We start from the raw sequence: 17,956 nt of genomic DNA, 5'->3' as shown, positions 1-17,956 counted from the left end.
TCTGTGCTTCCTGCCCTGCGGCCCTGCTCCCGTGTGTTCAGTCCTATGTTGCCTGTCTGCAACCCTTTCTCCTTACCACCAGTTTTCTTGTTCCCTGCCTGCAGTTCCTTGCTCTGTGCCCTTAGTGCACATTTCCTGTCTTTAGCTTCCTAGATTCCAGTCCTGAGTTACCTTGTTTTGTGCCTGCAGTACTGCCTTTGCTATTCCAGTCCAGAGTTACAGTCCCTTGTAATCCTTGTAATCAGTCTGCAGTTTAGTTCTTGTTATCGTAGTCCAGAGTTTTGGTGCTGTGTTTTCTTGTTCCTGATCTATAGTTCAGTCTGCTGTTCTTTGATTCCGGTCCTTAATTTCTAGTCTGTAGTTCCAGTCTCCTGTACTCTTGCACTTAAATTATATTTTTTCTTGCTTTTCCTGTTTCTTTCTGTTCTTTTTTCTGACCCTTGCTCATTTTGACTTCCTATTCTTTCTCTAGATATTTATGTAACTGTTCTTGTCCTCACCTGTACTTGTGTAATTCCTGTGTTCATAATTTGACTGCTGAGTTTCCCAGCTTCAGGAGGCAGTCGCTGTTCAGTTCCTGCTGGACCCACCCAACTCCTGCTGCTCCTTTCCATGAGCATTCAGAGTGGGGCCCTGTAATAGTAACCAGCTCAGTTGGCTAGAGTTTCCCCTTACCCTGTGGAAACTCTTTCCCTATTCTGCATCCACATCAAGTAGGAATCTAACCTCCTTGAGGTCTTACTTGTATTCCAGTCCATGCCCCTTTCTCTTGACTGCCTTTGTTGTCTGTTTGTAGTTATTGGCTATCCTTTCTTGTCTACAGGAGTCCTTACACTCCTGTCTCTTGTCACTTTTCTCTGCTTTGCTTTGTGGGCACCTCTTTGCCCTCAAGCCCCTAACACTGCAAGGGAGTTAGAGAAAGATACTAAGAAGGAGTTAAAGAGCCCATAATCCACCTGGGATTGAGAAACTGAAGATCTCACAAGAGGATGAAAGAAGTGTACTAACCAGGCCGCAACAAGCCCATAGCCCACGTAAGACTCCATACAGGAGTGAAAAAATCCTATGGAACAGGGCGGAAAAAGCCAGTAGGGACTGAGCGATTAGAAACCCCAAAACGGGACAAGAGATGAGATAAAGCAGGGAGAGAGGAGCAGGCCCACAGCCTCTCTGATGGTAAAACGTTGAACAGTAACAGAACAAAAGAATGAACACTTTGCTTCTTTCTTTGTGAACATTTGTCTACCCAATGGAGCACAATTCATCCCCAAAGGAGGGATAAGTGGGACACTTTTTGGAATACCTGACAAAGACCTTGTGTTATCGCAAAACCAAGGGACATATGTTTTATTTAACTTGATTTCTTTGTGATCAGTCTACGAAGACAGGAGCTGAAAGAGACTGTGAGAACATTGTGGGTGGGCTCCAGGGTGAGTAGCCCTTAGGCAAAGCTGAAACTTAGTTCTTTCTTTCTTTCTTTCTTTCTTTCTTTCTTTCTTTCTTTCTTTCTTTCTTTCTTTCTTTCTTTCTTTCTTTCTTTCTTTCTTTCTTTCTTTCTTTCTTTCTCTCTTTCTCTCTTTCTCTCTGTCTTTCTTTCTTTTTTTGACAGCAGACAGAGTTTGTTTTTATAAGACTTCCTGATGAACACCAATGTATTTGTTTTGGCAGAATAATCAATTCATCCTAGTAACAGGGCCTAGAGTAGGTTTTCTTTAAGCGTTTTTTTTGTTGTCTAATAAAATAACTTGTTCAAAAATGTCCTTCTGTCTGTCTTCTATGTCTCACTTACCGCAAGTGGTATTAGAAGTGGTGTTAGAAGTGGGACTCAAACAAACCGACATCGGATTGGGACCCATGTTAGTGAGAAGATTGAATCCCCCAGCCAAACTGACAGAAAAGGCTACTCCCCAGTCTATACATTTTGATTTCTTCAGTACCAAAGAAGTAGAGATCCCTAGTCGGGAAAGGAGGCTGCTTTGCACCGGTGTTAGCGTCTCCACTTCCCAAGGTAGATATCTTAGTTTCCTCACTAAGTCCAGCCTAGCTTGGTGATACTCTCTTGACGCCACAGCAGGTGTGGACAACCCAGACTATCGAGGGGAGATACAGGTGGTTTTACACAACTCACGGGTACAACCTTACAGAGTAAAAGTAGGTGAACCGGTCACTCAGGGCACCGTAGAAAAAGCCATGCGTCCACCCATAAAGGAAGAAGACAATCTTTCTGAAATCTCCCGGGGGACGCTAGGCTCCAGCGAAGCCAACAAAAATGTGACACTATCTACCCAGGCTGAAAGAGATCATACGCCTATTTTACCAGATTTGGCATTCGCACAAAAGAATGACCAGAACCTGTCACAGGCCTTTGAGAGAGGACATTTCTTCTTCAGGAAACATGAGCTACTATATCAGGGATGCAGTGACTGAGATGGTAGCCAAACAACTCATCTAATTATCCCCAGGAGCCACAGGAGGGTGGTCATGGAGTTGGCTCATTCCCATTTTACAGTTGCCCACCAGTGAGTGGCCAAGACTCAACCACAAGGAATTAACACATTCCACTGGCTTGGCATGCATGCTGATGTTAAGGCCTATGTTGCGAGTTGTGACATCTGACAGAAGAACTCGGCTAACCGCAGTCCCAAGGCTGCCCTACAACTATTTACGATTACAGAGGTACCCTTGTCAAGAATCGCAAGGAACATCGTAGGACCCCTTGAACCATCTTAATTGTGGAAGAAAATATATATTTGCCATTTTCGATCATGCAACCAGTTATTCAGAGGCTTTAACCCTAATGAAATAAAAATAGGCAGAACATTCTTAAACAGCTAATACCCCTCATGTTCCAAGTTGGATTCCCCAAAGAAATCTTGCTGCACCAGGGTACAATCTTTATGTCCCGCCTGAAGAGGTGCAGGAGCTACTAAATATCAAAACAATAGGAACGTCTGTTTACCAACCACAGACTGATGATCTAGTTGAACCTTTCAATCAAACCCTGAAATGAATAAAATACAAGTTGGTGGAAACAAATGGCAACAATTGGGATCTGATGTTAACATTTGCCCTGTTTGCAGTCAGAAAGACTCCCCAGGCATCTTTGGGATACTCCCCTTTAGAACTCCCATATGGGAGAGAACCCAGCAACATATTTGACATGTTATGAGAAACATATCGAGGAAAGGGAGAAGGCTGCTTTACCCTTATTCCAAGCCACCCATACTCTGAATTCCCATATGCAAGCAGTATGGGATATTGTGAGTCAGCACCTCTCCAAATCCCAGGAACATCAGAAAACCAATTATGATGGACAGGCTGTTACTAGATCTTTTTTAGTCAGAGACAAGTGTTGGTCATCATACTCACCTCCGACAATAAGATGAAGACGGCCTCCAGGTGGTCTCAAGGTGGTATGTCCCTTACAAAATGCTCAAAAAATAGGACCCCTCAATTATCTAATTTCCCAACTTAACAAGTGGCAGAAAACACAAGTAAATGTCCTAAAGACCTGGAGAACCAACCCAGTAGAACAAAGTACCATCACCATGAAAACACTCTTTGTTGAGAAAAAACTTGGTATCAACCTGATTCCTGAGAAACTAATCCAACAACAAAAAAGAGATCTCCAGGATCTGCTGAACCAATTCCCTGTGTTTTTTTCTGAAGAACCATGCCGGGTCAGAAACATTTTCCATTATATTCGAACCCCTAAAGGGTAGAAATTTGACGTTAAACCCTATTGTATTCCTGAGGAAAGTAGGAAGGTTACAGAGGAAGAGTTTACACACATGCTAAAGCTAGGCATTTTAGAACCAGCAGAGAGCCCTTGGTCCACCCTTATTAACCTTGTCACCAAACAAGATGGCTCTTTGCATTTTTGTATATATTTTCATAGACTAAATGCCATCTTAGTCTTCTATAAATAGCCCATGCCAACAATAGATGAACAGATGGAGAAATTGAGGAACAGTAAATACATTACCACACTAAATCTTACCAAGCGCTATTGGCGAGTTCCCCTCAACCCCCCTGACAAAGACAATACTGCCTTCTTCACAACTCAGGGGCTGTTTCAATTCACTGTCCTCCCCTTCAACCTTCATGATGCCCAACTACATTCCAAAGGCTGATGGATAAGGTGATGAGATTCTACTCTACATTTGCAGGAGCCTATCCTGATGATATTGTAATAAATAGCAGGAGATATGAGTAACACCTATTCCACTTCTATGAGATTACCAGAGCCTTGAGAATGGTGGGACTTCGTTCCAATCCAAAGAAGTGCAACTTAGCCCAGTATGCTGTTAAATACCCTGGCTATGTTGTGGGCTATGGCCTTATTCAGCCCCGCACCAAGAAGGTGAAAGCAGTTGCTTCAACCCCTCCCCCTAAGACCAGGCAGGAACTCTGAGCCTTTCTCTAACTGGCAGGCTATTATTATAGGTGCACACCCAACTTCTCATCAATCGCAGCTTATCTTTCAGATAGGCTGAAGAACTCACACCCAAATAAGCTTATCTGGACTCATCCCGACCGATAGAGTTTTACTCCATTATAGCAAATGCTATGGGATGAATCTATCCTAAAGATGCCAGACTTCAATCGGGAGTTTATTCTGCAGATGGACGCACCCAAATTAGGCCTAGGAGCTGTCCTTTCACAGTTGCATGATGAGCAAGAACATCAGGGCCTGCACACTAGTAGAACACTGTTCACTTGAAAAAACACCTATACAAATGCATAGCTGGAGGCCCTGATCATTAAATGGACTGTTACCAGTCTGTGGTACTATTTGACACTGAGAAAATTCAGACTTGTTACAAATAATTCTCCTCTAACATTGATGTATCTCAGGAAGGACTCAGGAAGGACTCCAATGCCAGGGTAATTGGATCACTCCTAGACCTACAACCGTTTTGCTTCAAAGTTGAACACCATAAAGGAAAAGAACAAGAATAGGTAGACTTCCTTTGTCAGTTCCTCATAGGTCGACTAGAGGAGGGCTCCAATGCAACGGAAGGGGTATGTGATGAAGCCAGGAATACTCCTCTTCTCCTCAAGGGGGAGCCACCCCCTTTGGGATTAGGGAGATGAACATGCTACGTGTTACCAGCCCAAGGGGTCAGGGCAAGCGAGATCCAACTGTGGGTGAATCCCCTGTGGGAACAAGGAAGGGCCAAGTCAGGGGTTGTTCCCACCTTCCTTCCATTCCAAGACCCCAATGTTTATTGGTTATATGGGAATTGAATATTCTAACAATGCACAGGGCCCATTTAATGTCCATGGGTTGGTTTCTGGCCTCTACTTGTTACCATCTCCTGGAAAAACCACTGGCCAATGGACTTCTCTCCTTTACTCCAAGGAGAAAGTTAAAACCAGCAGGAAACCAGCTGACGAGGGGAGAATCTGATGGAGAACGCGGGACGCTGGCTATCACAGAGACACAGAGGATGGAGGCAGTCCTTCTGATGAAGGATGGAGAGCCACGCAGAGGACGTGGAGGGCGGGGACTGAGGGTTCCATGAGGAATACTGCTGCTTCGAACCAGGTGAGGGTCGCTGAGGCAGGAAGCAAGCAGATAAAAGTACTTGTACCCTGTTGCATATACATCAAAGTCCAAAAAAAAGAACAACCGATGAACGGAACGTGCATAACGAAGAGGAAACAAGGGCATGGATCTGTAGTAGCCAGAAAAGCTGACTCCAGCACTGCACCCTGCCACTGGAAAGAAGGTATGTGGCTACCATGGGGAACTGGTTGGAAGACAGAGAAACCAATTCATTAACTTTAACTTATTAAATTCAATTGGATTACAGAGTCCCTCAGGGCACCTCTCGGTTACCTTTATTATTTATTTTATTGATACCTGCAATCATTAATATCTATTTTCAGGAAATGTAATCTCTTATGCAGATGATATCTAGATGTATGTTATAGTGGATAAGACAGTGGCATCCCTGCACAACATGGTAGAATGCATCAAGGAAGTGGGCTGCTGGATGACCTCCAACAAGCTCCAGCTAAACCACAACACAACAGAGTTGATTCTGCTTGGGCCGTAACACCTTGTGGAAGACTGTGCTAATCATCCACCCACACCATGTTTCCTTGGCTCCTCTATGACCTTTGTTCCCAACGTAAAAAATCTAGGATGTATATGGCAGTCCACTCTCTTGGGTGCAAGCAGCAAATAGGACCCAAAGTTCATTTGGCATGCCCCTGACTCTGTTTACTTTGACACACTCTTCCATTTGTCCTCCAGAAAGATCATGCAATTTTCGTAGTAGAATTGGCTAACTCCAAACTGGACTATTGGAATGGCACCCTTTTGGGTATTCCTGATAGAAAAATTAAATGGCTTCAGAGAGCATAGAAATCAGCTGTGCGATTGATATTCAAACCACCTATAAATGCATCAATCTCCCCACTGCACAGATCACTACACTGCATCGCTGTTACACAGAGGATTGAGTTTAAAATCCTCTGATTTTTAAATGCTTAAACAACTTGTGGCAGGATATCTATCAAGCAAGGTGAGCCATTATGAGCCAAGTTGCTTTTTATCATCTTCTGACAAACATCTTTTAGTGATGCCGCCATCCAGATTTGTTCACAGGGCGACCAGCGTTTTTGATCTACGAACCCAGACAGTGGAACCTATTGCCTCTAAACATTCAAAGTATTTCTTCTTTTCCACTTTTCTGGAAAGCCTTGAAGGTGCATCTTTCACTTAATTTTATTCTGGAGTGACATCTGTCGAGAGGGAGCCAAGCACCCCCAACTCAAGCATTGTGCCCATTTTGCCTATATGCTGGTAACCAGAATGTGAAATACGTGCAGTACCAATGAAGATACAAATACCAAGGAGAATCCTAGAAGCAAGTATCCCATTGAGAAAGCCATACCTGCATACACGACAATATGATGGTCATTTGAATGAAATACCAGAATAAGTGTGAAAAATGAGCAAAAGAGCAAATTGGTGGCATCACACGAGGCAGAGCTAACACGTCCAGAAGAAATGCAGAGGCAAGAGAACATAGACATTCTATAGGTGTTAAGAAAGTATGTAATATTTCGGGGTCAAGATGAAGATGTTGATGTAACAAACATTATGAAGATATCAAGTCATTTTAACCGTGTACAGATGCAAAGAAATGCAAGCAGACAAAGTATTCTTAAGGCTAGCTATATAGTAAATAGATTGCGGAATGTAACGGACGGTAGTTGGGGTAAACAACTTGAGACGATGAATGTCAAGTTAATAGGTGAATGGCTCAAGGCGATGAGCGTCAAGTTATTAAGTAATAAACTTGAGACGAGGATCGTCAAGCAATTGAGGACTGGGAGACGAGGAGCGTCACAGTTAGTTTAAGCCCAGAATCCTGCGTCATAGGGACGTTAGAAGGGGTCGTATCAGAGTCCCGAAAGTGGATGATGTAGACTACGGACGATTTAAAGATCGTCTAAAGGGAATGACTCAAACTCCGAGGAGCGTCGACTGAGATATACTTAGGCTGGCCAAGTCTTTGGGGTTTGTCCGTTTGTTTTTTGTGTTGAATAATGTATATGTGGTGAAGAAATAGTGTGAATTAAAGAAACGAGAAAGATGGATGTTTAGTGAATAAGTAGATTAAAATAGAACTTAATATAAATGGCTTGGAGCTGCGACAGTTGGTGCACGCTCATATTGTGTTATTTTTCTGAAACGTATTTAAAAAATGAAAAAAACAACGGTGAGTATTGACAGTCAATTGTGACGGGTCACTTATACATCTATGCAAGCAGTTGCCAAAACACGCACCCAAGCTTAAATAGTACAGTGCGGAATGAGTTAAGGGCACAGCAGATAAGATGTTCGTGCCATGGCCACAAGGGGGACCACTATCAAAAGCAGTTTTACAACACATGATGACATACTTACATACAGCACACACAGTAAAAATTTTAGAAAAGAGGCTAGCGAGCTTAGAACTCTGGAAAATGTACCAGGAGGATAGAGAAGAGCCACCTCCTGAAGACTGGATGCTTAACCAGTGTAAAGAGGGGGTGAGGAGCCATCTGCTCCCCTCATCGCACCTGAAGAAAATGGAGATAGTACAAAGGATGATGGAGTATACCCATTCAGAGATCTTAAGGCAGCAATGGGGTACAGAATTCCAGCATATGAGTCGTCTGCGCATATTAGCAATGAGAGTCCAGAAAGACTGCAGAAAGAGATGCGATTCCTAAAACCCACGGGATAAGGAGAGAACTGATCGACCAAATACATCCTTAGATATAGGCCAGGAAATAAAGAGATGGAAAAGAGAGAAAGATATGGCTGATGAGGTAGCGCTCATAAAGAACGAATGGATGGCCGGTCAGATTTTGCTCAAACTTGATGGAAAGAGCATTGCGGAAGTCAGGCAAAGGGAACATCGAGGCAAACAAGATAAAAAAAGACAGAGAAAGAGAGGGACGATTGAAAGGCGATGAGGCTAAAAGAAAGGATAGACAAAGATGATAACAGCTGTATCAAGATGAGTAGCTAAAAAGCAGGAAAGAGCAGAGGAGCAACAAAAGCATGATAATAGACAGAAGGCAACTGAAGAACGAGACAAGCGAGAAAGGAAGAGAGAGGAACAGCAGAAATTAAGAGATAAAAGAATGCAAAGACATAGAGAGGAAGAAATACATAGGACAAATGAGAGAAGAGAGGTGAAAAGACAGGAAGAGGAAAGGGTAAGAGAAGAAGCAAGGAAACAAAGAGAACTTGATGAAGAAATAGAACGCAAGAGAAGGCAAAGGGCACGTGATATTGATCGCATAGAGAAAGAATTAATGGAGCCTAATCCAGTAGTAGCATGGGAAGACATAAAGAATTCTTCCCAACACATGAGCCAATACCAGGTCCGTCTAGAGCAAATCTAGAGGATGAGTTTGATATAAGAAGCATTGAGGACAAAATCGATAAGGTCTATCATGAGATGAGGGCCAAGAAAGAACCGAAAGGAAAGGGAAAACCGATCAATTTGAAAGTACGCAGTTGCACGGCAAAGAGGAATGTTTGTACAATCTTGAGCATAGAACTTTGTGTTTAGACAATTCTGAATAGAGATGGAGGAAGGAAGTCACACAAGTTGGGAAGAGGATATCTCGGATGAGGACAGAGAAACCTTCCATGGGGAGAAGGGGGATAATGCATGTGGTCCTGAAGGATGTTCTCTGATGGATAGCGAAGTAAGATTGTCAGATCTAGACCTACCTAAATCTCAGGCATCAGAACCTCTGACAAGGCTTGATCGACCCAGAGAGCGATCCCATAGTGTGAGGGGGGACTTGCCACCTTATGTGAGCAGGTTAAGATCACTACCGGGAAGAAGGCGATGCAGAACCATTGTCCCTGCAATGGACAAACAGACGATGGGGGATGAATGTGAGTTTGGGATCTCACAGTTTCCTTTACTAGGGAAAGGAGGGGCCAGACCACAGTATATACCATGACCACAAATGGATAAAGATAATTTAAGGTTTAACTTCCGGTGCTGGAAAATGGATACATGAGTTAGAGAAAATGACAGGAAGAAACACGTTAGCTATAAGAGACATTAAAGGTCTTCTAGCTGCTATCCTTGGGGAGAGAGCTGACGACATTTGGTCGAGAGCCGGATATGCAAGTGTCACCACACAGAACACGGCTCATGAAGGAGCGCCATTTAATAATTGTAGAGCGGCAGACTGGAAAGCGCTTAGAGTGCAATATCCAGATACGTCAGATATGGGAGCTATTGTCACGCTCACCTGATTCCCACGGAGGCGCAGGTCTGGCTTCGAGTGCTGATGCTTCTTCAATGGTGAAGCGCAGGACTCTGAAGATGGACAGGTAGGGCCCCTCTTCTCTGGCTTCTCTGGCTCGTAGGAATATTCCCCTGTGCGTGAAAAGGGAGTATTACCTACTGATGGAATAATGCTCAAGCCTCCCACTTCCTTCCATCCCTCCACGATACCCTTCCACGATTCCCCGTGAAGTCTCACCTTAGGGTCTGGAGGGATGAGTTCTCCATCCTGCTTCTGATGCAGGGGCGCGTTGAAACCCAGTTACTTCACTGGATTGAGGTTTGATGGAAGTTCACTATTGAATAGCTTGACTATTCAGGTAAGGCGCTGTAAGAGTTCTGTTGCAAGTTCAAAAGTTCAAGCTTAATAATAATGTTCATTGTCTTATTGCAGCAAGCGCTAACGCTTATGTCTTTTTCCCTTTAGGGCCGGGGTTCGGAATGCCGGAGATATGGCGCCGACCCGAAGTGAAACGTGCAGTTCCAATAAATGACAGGTAAGTTCAGGATGAGCGTTCGGGTAATGTCTTTGCATTCGCTCATTCAATGTCTTTGTCTTTTTTCCCCATAAGGGCCGGGGTCCGGAATGCCAGGAAGCGGCAGGACCTGAAATGAAATGGGAATGACCCAACTGGTAAGTCTTAGAAGGAAACTGAGCTTTTCCTATTCCCTTCCTTCTCTCACCTTGTGTTCTTGTCTTTTTCTCTCTAGGCACTGGGAAGTGGCTGCGGATCCGGATGATCGCTGCTGAAGATGGAGGTGCCCAGGAAAGGTGAGTGAAATGCAGCGCTGCAGCGATCGAAGCGAAATGCTTTTAAAAATGATGTCTTCCCTTTCAGGATCGTCAGTGTGATGTCTCTGTGGTACAGCTTTAGCAGGTAAGGTCTTCTTTCTCTCCAATTCTCTCTTATCTCCCTTTGTAGGTGACCCAGGATGCTGACAGGCGTGGCTGAAGTCCAGATGCAGGAGCTGACACGGTGAGCGTCCAGCTGCGAGGAGCAGAACAACGCAAAGCAAGAGTTGCTGATCGGGCGTGGTTTAAATAGCTTTGGAAGAAGTTCCAGGTATGTATCCTTCCACCGATCAGGTATGTATCCTTCCCCGACCACATCCAGGTGGAAAGTAGTCCCACAGGTAAAGTAGTTCCATTCAGGCCTCAAGAGGGCCTGGATGTAGCAGCATGGTCTGCATCAGGTAAGTGCACATTGAAACACTTGAACACATGTCTAGCTTTATGAGCCTGGTGCCTAAGGCGCCAGCACAGGGGTCCAACATGAGCCTGGCGCCTAAGTAGCCAGGACTGTGTCCATAGGGCCCCAGCTTGGGCCCGCTGGCACTTCCCTTGGGGGAATGATGCCTGCCTCTGGGGTTGCTGGGTCGGACTCGGCTCCTTGGAGGTAGGCATCATGACAGTACCCCCCCTCAAGGCCCCTCCCAAGGTTGTTCCCTCCGGGGGTTTTGGCTTGTTCGGAAATCTCCGGTGGAACCTTTGTATTAATCGAGGTGCGTGAACATGGTTACTAGGCTCCCACGATCTCTCCTGAGGTCCATATCCCTTCCAGTCAACAAGATAGAAGAGTTTTGACTTTAACACCTTGGAGTCTAAAATATCTTTAACTTCGAATTCTAATTCCCCTTCAATTTGAACTGGGTCTGGAGGCTTGGACAGTCGGGTCCCTGGTTGCACTGGCTTCAAAAGTGATGCATGAAAAACTGGATGAATACGCATGTTGGACGGTAAATCCAGTTTAAAGGCCACGGGATTGATTATAGCCTTGATGGGATAAGGTCCTATGAATCTGGGATTGAAGGTTTGCGGGCCCTTGAGGGGTAAATGTTTCGTTGCTAGCCATACCTGGTCTCCTACTTGGTAAGGAGGAGTTTTACCTCGGTGCAAATCAGCGTTTTCTTTATACTTTTTCTTGGCTTGCTGTAAATGAGTTGCAGCTTCTTTGAAGGCTCTGGTTATTGTGGAATGCAAATGATTTACTGCGGGCATTTCCAGGGTCAGAGGTGGATCTAGGTCAGAGGTCCGAGGATGGTGACCATACAAAGTATAAAAAGGAGTTTGTCCGGTTCCAGAATGCACTGAATTGTTGTATGCATATTCTGCGATCCAAAGGATGTCTTTCCAATTTAATTCGGATTGGTGTAACATGCACCGAAGATATTGCTCGAGAGTCTGATTGGTTCTCTCGGTTTGTCCGTCGGTCTGGGGGTGGTGGCTGGTGGATAACCGCACATCTATTTGTGCTAGTTGGCAACACTTTTTCCAAAAATGGGAGATAAATTGACTTCCACGATCCGAGACTAATATGGAAGGGAAACCATGTATGCGAACTATATTCTCCAGAAATTCCTTGGCCAAGGTGGAAGCTGAAGGCAAACCTTTTAAAGGGATAAAGTGGGCCATTTTGGAGAATAGATCCACAATTACAAGAATAGTGTTGTAACCAGCACAAGGAGGCAGGTCAGTTATAAAGTCCATTGACAAGGTGTGCCATGGTGCCGGTGGAATATCCAAGGGTTGAAGTAGGCCGGCTGGCCTTTTCTTTTGACCCTTGTTTTGGGCGCAAATTCCGCAAGACAATACAAAAGACTTACAGGCCGATTCATGGAATAATTAGCGCGGCGCAAGTGGGCAAAAACGTGCGAATCGCAGTGGAATAGCGAAAATCGCAGTGAAAGTGCGAAAATCGCACGAAAAGCAGCGCACGTCGATTCATGGAAGTCCGTGCGCGAGAAAACCAGCGGATGTGCGATAAAAAGTGCGCCGCGCACGTTGGCGCACAGGCCATCTAACAGCGTGCGCCAGGTCACAGCGAAAATCGCACAGGCCACAGCGAAATTCGCACATAGCGCGGCGCACGCAACAAAAGTAGGCGGAACACGGGCGTAACACTCGGAATGGGGAACAACTTGCCAAAACGTGGGCGTCACGGGGGAAGTACAGGGCACAAGTGCGCGGAACGCCCACACGCTCGCCTACAACACGTATTCATGGAATAGAATAGGGGAAAAAAGCGCACGCTCAAACCAGCGCACAGGCACAAACACGACCGCCACAAGAAAGCAGGCGGTAGCGTCTCTGCGGCTGTAAGAAATGTGCGCCAAAAGGTGCGCCAACAAATAGCACCTATATACTGCCATGATGAATGTCCCATACTGTGGCCCTCCAGGAAAAATGACGTGCAAAGGGGTACCCACAAACACGGACACCCGCTGACAAAAAATACGTGTGCGTGTATACCGGGGTGCGCGGGAAGTCTCACACGCGATTTCAGCAGGGTACGTGCATCACAGGGGTTCGCGTGAAGTTCCTCACGCGATCAGGCCTGGGGGAGCGTGCTACGTGTATTTCAGGGGTTCGCGTGAAGTTCCTCACGCGATCGGGCCTGGGGGAGCGGGCTACGTGAATAACAGGGGTTCGCGTGAAGTTCCTCACGCGATCGGGCCTGGGGTAGCGGGCTACATGTATTACAGGGGTTCGCGTGAAGTTCCTCACGCGATCGGGCCTGGGGTAGCGGGCTACGTGTATTACAGGGGTTCGCGTTAAGTTCCTCACGCGACCGGGCCTGGGGGAGCGGGCTAAGTGTATTCCAGGGGTGCGCGGGAAGTTCCACACGCGAATAGCCTGGGCGCGTGTATTTGAGGGGTGCGCGGGAAGTTCCACACGCGAATAGCCTGGGCGCGTGTATTTGAGGGGTGCGCGGGAAGTTCCACACGCGAATAGCCTGGGCGCGTGTATTTGAGGGGTGCGCGGGAAGTTCCACACGCGAATAGCATGGCCGCGTGTATTTCAGGGGTGCGCGGGGAGTTCCACACGCGAATAGCCTGGGCGCGTGTATTTCAGGGGTGCGCGGGAAGTTCCACACGCGAATAGCCTGGGCGCGTGTATTTCAGGGGTGCGCGGGAAGTTCCACACGCGAATAGCCTGGGCGCGTGTATTTGAGGGGTGCGCGGGAAGTTCCACACGCGAATAGCCTGGGCGCGTGTATTTGAGGGGTGCGCGGGAAGTTCCACACGCGAATAGCCTGGGCGCGTGTATTTGAGGGGTGCGCGGGAAGTTCCACACGCGAATAGCCTGGCCGCGTGTATTTCAGGGGTGCGCGGGGAGTTCCACACGCGAATAGCCTGGGCGCGTGTATTTCAGGGGTGCGCGGGAAGTTCCACACGCGAATAGCCTGGGCGCGTGTATTTCAGGGGTGCGCGGGAAGTTCCACACGCGAATAGCCTGGGCGCGTGTATTGCAGGGGTGCGCGGGAAGTTCCACACGCGAATAGCCTGGGCGCGTGTATTTCAGGGGTGCGCGGGAAGTTCCACACGCGAATAGCCTGGGGGCGCGTGTATTTCAGGGGTGCGCGGGGAGTTCCACACGCGAATAGCCTGGGCGCGTGTATTTCAGGGGTGCGCGGGAAGTATTACACGCGAATAGCCTGGGCGCGTGTATTTCAGGGGTGCGCGGGAAGTTTTACACGCGATTTCTGCACGGTACGTGTATTTCAGGGGTGCCGGGGAGTCCCACATGTGATTTGACAGTGTGGGTCCTCCCAGGTGTACCCTGTACACCCTCCACGGCCCCTGCAGGCAGCCCACACCACAGGGGACTACCCTGCATCCCTGGTCATGTCCCGCAGGCAGCCCACCCAACATGGGCATGCCCCCCAGCAAAGGCACATGTCTCCTTGAACTAATGAACACCAACTCATGTCCCCTTGCACCCCCACCCCCCAGCACTGTGGGGCACCTGCCAGCAGGCCCCCACCTATGTCCAACTCATGTCTCCCACCACCCCCACCCCCCAGCCACCAGGGTCACCCTCCACCAGGCCCCCACTCATGTCTCCCACCACCCCCACACCCCAGCCACCAGGGGCACCCTCCACCAGGCCCCCACTCATGTCTCCCACCACCCCCACACCCCAGCAGTGCAGGGGCACCCTCCACCAGGCCCCCACTCATGTCTCCCACCACCCCCACACCCCAGCCACCAGGGGCACCCTCCACCAGGCCCCCACTCATGTCTCCCACCACCCCCACACCCCAGCCACCAGGGGCACCCTCCACCAGGCCCCCACTCATGTCTCCTACCACCCCCACACCCCAGCATTGCAGGGGCACCCTCCACCAGGCCCCCACTCATGTCTCCCACCACCCCCACACCCCAGCAGTGCAGGGGCACCCTCCACCAGGCCCCCACTCATGTCTCCCACCACCCCCACACCCCAGCCACCAGGGGCACCCTCCACCAGGCCCCCACTCATGTCTCCCACCACCCCCACACCCCAGCAGTGCAGGGTCACCCTCCACCAGGCCCCCACCCATGTCTCCCACCACCCCCACACCCCAGCCACCAGGGGCACCCTCCACCAGGCCCCCACTCATGTCTTCCACCACCCCCACACCCCAGCCACCAGGGGCACCCTCCACCAGGCCCCCACTCATGTCTTCCACCACCCCCACACCCCAGCAGTGCAGGGGCACCCTCCACCAGGCCCCCACTCATGTCTACCACCACCCCCACACCCCAACAGTGCAGGGGCACCCTCCACCAGGCCCCCACTCATGTCTCCCACCACCCCCACACCCCAGCCACCAGGGGCACCCTCCACCAGGCCCCCACTCATGTCTCCCACCACCCCCACACCCCAGCAGTGCAGGGTCACCCTCCACCAGGCCCCCACCCATGTCTCCCACCACCCCCACACCCCAGCCACCAGGGGCACCCTCCACCAGGCCCCCACTCATGTCTTCCACCACCCCCACACCCCAGCCACCAGGGGCACCCTCCACCAGGCCCCCACTTATGTCTTCCACCACCCCCACACCCCAGCAGTGCAGGGGCACCCTCCACCAGGCCCCCACTCATGTCTACCACCACCCCCACACCCCAGCAGTGCAGGGGCACCCTCCACCAGGCCCCCACTCATGTCTCCCACCACCCCCACACCCCAGCAGTGCAGGGTCACCCTCCACCAGGCCCCCACCCATGTCTCCCACCACCCCCACACCCCAGCCACCAGGGGCACCCTCCACCAGGCCCCCACTCATGTCTCCCACCACCCCCACACCCCAGCAGTGCAGGGGCACCCTCCACCAGGCCCCCACTCATGTCTACCACCACCCCCACACCCCAGCATTGCAGGGGCACCCTCCACCAGGCCCCCACTCATGTCTCCCACCACCCCCACACCCCAGCAGTGCAGGGGCACCCTCCACCAGGCCCCCACTCATGTCTCCCACCACCCCCACACCCCAGCCACCAGGGGCACCCTCCACCAGGCCCCCACTCATGTCTCCCACCACCCCCACACCCCAGCAGTGCAGGGTCACCCTCCACCAGGCCCCCACCCATGTCTCCCACCACCCCCACACCCCAGCCACCAGGGGCACCCTCCACCAGGCCCCCACCCATGTCTCCCACCACCCCCACACCCCAGCAGTGTAGGGTCACCCTCCACCAGGCCCCCACCCATGTCTCCCACCACCCCCACACCCCAGCCACCAGGGGCACCCTCCACCAGGCCCCCACTCATGTCTCCCACCACCCCCACACCCCAGCAGTGCAGGGGCACCCTCCACCAGGCCCCCACTCATGTCTCCCACCACCCCCACACCCCAGCAGTGCAGGGTCACCCTCCACCAGGCCCCCACTCATGTCTCCCACCACCCCCACCCCCCAGCAGTGCAGGGTCAACCTCCACCAGGCCCCCACTCATGTCTCCCACCACCCCCACCCCCCAGCCACCAGGGTCACCCTCCACCAGGCCCCCACTCATGTCTCCCACCACCCCCACACCCCAGCAGTGCAGGGTCACCCTCCACCAGGCCCCCACTCATGTCACCCACCACCCCCACACCCCAGCAGTGCAGGGTCACCCTCCACCAGGCCCCCACTCATGTCACCCACCACCCCCACCCCCCAGCCACCAGGGGCACCCTCCACCAGGCCCCCACTCATGTCTCCCACCACCCCCACACCCCAGCAGTGCAGGGGCACCCTCCACCAGGCCCCCACTCATGTCTACCACCACCCCCACACCCCAGCATTGCAGGGGCACCCTCCACCAGGCCCCCACTCATGTCTCCCACCACCCCCACACCCCAGCAGTGCAGGGGCACCCTCCACCAGGCCCCCACTCATGTCTCCCACCACCCCCACACCCCAGCCACCAGGGGCACCCTCCACCAGGCCCCCACTCATGTCTCCCACCACCCCCACACCCCAGCAGTGCAGGGTCACCCTCCACCAGGCCCCCACCCATGTCTCCCACCACCCCCACACCCCAGCCACCAGGGGCACCCTCCACCAGGCCCCCACCCATGTCTCCCACCACCCCCACACCCCAGCAGTGTAGGGTCACCCTCCACCAGGCCCCCACCCATGTCTCCCACCACCCCCACACCCCAGCCACCAGGGGCACCCTCCACCAGGCCCCCACTCATGTCTTCCACCACCCCCACACCCCAGCAGTGCAGGGGCACCCTCCACCAGGCCCCCACTCATGTCTACCACCACCCCCACACCCCAGCAGTGCAGGGGCACCCTCCACCAGGCCCCCACTCATGTCTCCCACCACCCCCACACCCCAGCAGTGCAGGGTCACCCTCCACCAGGCCCCCACTCATGTCACCCACCACCCCCACCCCCCAGCCACCAGGGGCACCCTCCACCAGGCCCCCACTCATGTCTCCCACCACCCCCACTGCCCAGCAGTGCAGGGGCACCCTCCACCAGGCCCCCACTCATGTCTCCCACCACCCCCACACCCCAGCAGTGCAGGGTCACCCTCCACCAGGCCCCCACTCATGTCACCCACCACCCCCACCCCCCAGCCACCAGGGTCACCCTCCACCAGGCCCCCACTCATGTCTCCCACCACCCCCACACCCCAGCAGTGCAGGGTCACCCTCCACCAGGCCCCCACTCATGTCACCCACCACCCCCACACCCCAGCAGTGCAGGGTCACCCTCCACCAGGCCCCCACTCATGTCACCCACCACCCCCACCCCCCAGCCACCAGGGGCACCCTCCACCAGGCCCCCACTCATGTCTCCCACCACCCCCACACCCCAGCAGTGCAGGGGCACCCTCCACCAGGCCCCCACTCATGTCTACCACAACCCCCACACCC

Source organism: Ambystoma mexicanum, chromosome 6q (assembly GCF_040938575.1).
Source record: "Ambystoma mexicanum isolate Mex_15411 chromosome 6q, UKY_AmexF1_1, whole genome shotgun sequence".
Lineage (NCBI taxonomy): Eukaryota > Metazoa > Chordata > Amphibia > Caudata > Ambystomatidae > Ambystoma > Ambystoma mexicanum.
The sequence above is the reverse complement of the archived record's forward strand: the minus strand, read 5'-3'. Positions refer to the sequence as shown.